Raw genomic sequence first — 3,813 nt, forward strand, 5'->3', positions numbered from 1 at the left:
CGAAACTCGGAATGTATGGGGATGAGGATAAATATAATTTCACCATCTCATGCCAGGAATCCGTAAATTTCGAGGCTAGGCGTAGCTTCGTGTACGTACGTACGTACGTACAGGGGTGGGCCACCCCCTGGAATAACGTATAGGTTCAGCTATACGTCGAGGAATAATCTACGTAGGTGGTGTGGAGGGAGGCCGCCAATAACTAACGCTGATTGATCACACGATCTACGGAAAGAAAATAATGACACGATCGAGGTGTTGGACGCAAACAAAAGGGGGGTAAGCGAAGGATCGACGTTTAAATTGCAATAATCGTTCGAACGTGTGATACAATTCCTGCAACGAAATTTCTATCGTTTGAACGAAAAAGATATATATATATGTAAAAAGAGGATACATATGTGAAATGAAATATTTTTTAAATAAAGATTTAGGAAATAATTGATCAAATTTATTTCTTTGAAATTTTTCGTCTTGAAAGTAAGTCTATTTGGTTAATCTTTTGCTTAAAAAGTTGAATTTCATCTCTGATTTCTGCTAAGCAAATGAAATATCACGTTAGAAATGACTCATGAAGTCTAGAAATAGAATTGTTATGACAGTGATGATCTCACGGCAGTGTAAAAAGTTAATTAAGCTACTTCAATATATTAAGAATACTTTATTTTCTAAGAATTTATTCTAATAATATTTCTTGTAAATTATAAAGCAAGTTTTATTCATACCGATCGCTAATTTTAAATTATATTTAATTTTTATCGCTCACGAATGTATTAAAAAATAATAAAAAGAGAAAAAGAAAAAATCTCGATTACAAAATTATCTTTAAAATATTTCCTCTAAAGAAAATATCTTATAATATTACAATAGATATTATTAATCATAATCGTAAATATTATCATTTAATTTTAATAAATTGATTAAGAAGAAGTAAAAATATAATTCTAAGAAATATCTTAATTATCATGATGTATTGCAATAATTTTTAAATTCGTTAAGAATATCCACGTCATATTCGCGATATTTGATCTTTCGTAAAGAATCGTTTTCCGTATCATCAGATTTACAAGATACGATATGATTTCACCTGCGTCATCACTTCGCCCGTGTAATGGCCGTGGGTGAAAAGAAGACGATCGTCACTCCGAGAATTTCAACACGCGCGAATTCAAATCCAAATCTCGTATCGTTTGGAATAATTTTAGCGCTTCGTTCGAGCAAATGTACATTATATGAGTGATGCTCCCTATTTGAATAATTCACGATCCAAATATGACGCGGTATTTCAAAGAGATTAGTAATCCATTAAATATTGCATTAAGTCTAGCTAAATCGCTAGATCGGGAACAGGATGAAAGCTTTGAAACGAGACAATTCCACGCAGTTGCGTCCATCCCGCGCCGACTATCTATCTCAATTAACCTTGATTATCCATATCTGTAATTTATTATAACCGTCATATTTTATCATATATTTTCAAAGGGAAAAATCAACGAGAGATTCAAATTGTCATATCTCTTCCTCTGAATAATATAGAATAGCAATTCTATATCGTTAAAATTTTACCTGCATCCATCCACCTGCCCCCAATACTGCTTATCGACTGCTCTCTCTTTCTTTCCTTCTCCCCAATTAAAATTAAAATCTATCCATCTATCTAAATATCTTCTAATTTGAAATCTTTAAAAACCACGAACAACGTAATGTACTTTTCAATCGGGAAACTATCTTCTCGAAACTCGTTCACCGTTCCCAAACAGTTCCAACGGAATTAATTCCGCGAGGGGACACTTTCCGGGTTAAAAAGCGAGAAAAATCGTATTTCACGCCGGCGGTTGAATAAAAATCCGCGAAACTTTTCCTCACGGGCGGAAAAATCCGCGCGATATTACCCGCGGCAACTTCGCGGAATAATGCACGGGGAGAGGTTCTCCAAGAGTCGCGGCCGGAAGTCGAGCGTGGCGGTTGCACGCGGCGCCATTGTTAATGCCTCGAGAAACAAACATATTCGAACAAAACGCGGGCTCCTCCAGTGTCGTTTCTAATACCCGTCACCTCGGATTTCGAGCGAAAACGAGAAGTTTAAAGGAAGGGGGCGAACTCGAAAGTTCGGTAAGGCGAGAATCATTCGTCTGTTCCAGTCCGCTAGCACTTCTTTCGATAGAAAGAAGGGAGAAGAAAAGAAGAATCGAGTCTCTCTCTCTCTCTTTCTTTTTTTTCTCTTTCTCTCTCGATGCTATCGGTTTCGAAGACACGCAGTTTCGAAGAGTTTTCCGCCCCATTGGCTAAGCTAGGCGGAATTTAAAGGCGAAACGAAAGGCGAAAGCCTCTTGTCGTGCGTTCGGGAAAACGAAACTCTTTGCAATGGCGACCTAGGCGATCCTCTTATCGAGCAAGCTCCGCCGGTACCCCGACCGTTCATCCGTGAAGTACGCCCCTGTAATAAGGGCGAGAAGGTATGCCTTTAAGAAGCTTATCGCGAAAAGGACTTCCTCTTCCTACTGTTGTACTGCGAGTTTCTTCGACTAGTATGTCATTTTCTACCCCCTCCCTCTCTCTATTTCCTCCTTTTCACGACAAATTGGCGGTGATGGTCTTTTTTTTTTTTTGTTTTCTACCAGAATATTAAAAACAATCGATGCTGATATTCGTTGAGTATTAATGTAAAATCGTTTAGGGGTCGATAAATTAGAGAAGCGAGTATTGGTCGAAACGAGAGATTATGAAGGCAATTTTCTGTATGTCTGGTAAGGAATAGATTGGTAATTTGAGGAGAATAAAGAAAAAGTGATGGAAGAAAAATGGAATCGTTGAAGAGATTCCTTTGCGAAAAAGAAATTAATAAATACATGATAATTTATGATTTATGGATTATTTTTGTCGGACGGATTTAATTGAGAGGAATACCTGCAAGTTTTGCGAGAATGATAATTTGAGAAGAATAAACATTATGTTATGCTAACCGCAGAAACTTTTAATATATGGTAAGAGTATTAAAGTTGTGGCACTTGGTGCAAAATTATTTTAAGATAGAGGCAGTAGGTCTTTCAGTATTGTAGGATTAATTTTTGAAACTCTTCCTGTTCCAGAAGAACAACTTTCTTTAAATTGGATTAAAGTTTCATAATTTCAAAAGGGAATAATAAAAATATCGAATAATTGTTTGCTTTAAAGGGGACACACTGAAAATAATCTCGTTACACGGAATGATACGTGACACGTCCATGGTCAAGGTCAAGGTCATCGAAGTGACGTAAAGCAATTATTGGATAATGCTCGCCAATTGATAAAAATTGTTAAAATTTTTCCAACGAAGATGACCGATCGATCTTTCCAAAACTCTCGAGTTTCCCTGTTCCTCGACTCGACACACCGCCACGAAAAACTTCCGTAACCATAAAACCAACAAATTTACGAGAATCGTCCCTTGCCCCTCTAAAGTTTCCAATAATTTCCACTTCATCGAGCAATAAATAAACGTGTTACGAACAATTCGAATATTTCACCGCTTCTAAGTTCCTTCCCTCTTAAAAAAGAACACGATAACAAATCGATACCTTCCAATTACCCGAATAAACGGGACGAAAACTTTCTCGCCTCCTCCTCCTCCCCCATTTTTCCAATATCCGAGCATAAACTCGACGTTAAACGATCGAAATTTCCTTTTACCACGAGATTAAGCCGAAGAGAACAAGCGATCCCTATTAATCAAATTAAGACGAGTCTGGAACAAATCCTCCTTCCCTCCCCCTCCCCTCCCTCCGACAAACGCCGCTATTTATAAGGATATTTTTTGCAGAAAGGAGCATGGAA

This window comes from Apis dorsata, unplaced genomic scaffold (genome assembly GCF_000469605.1).
Source record: "Apis dorsata unplaced genomic scaffold, Apis dorsata 1.3 scaffold_591, whole genome shotgun sequence".
NCBI classification, from domain to species: Eukaryota; Metazoa; Arthropoda; class Insecta; order Hymenoptera; family Apidae; genus Apis; species Apis dorsata.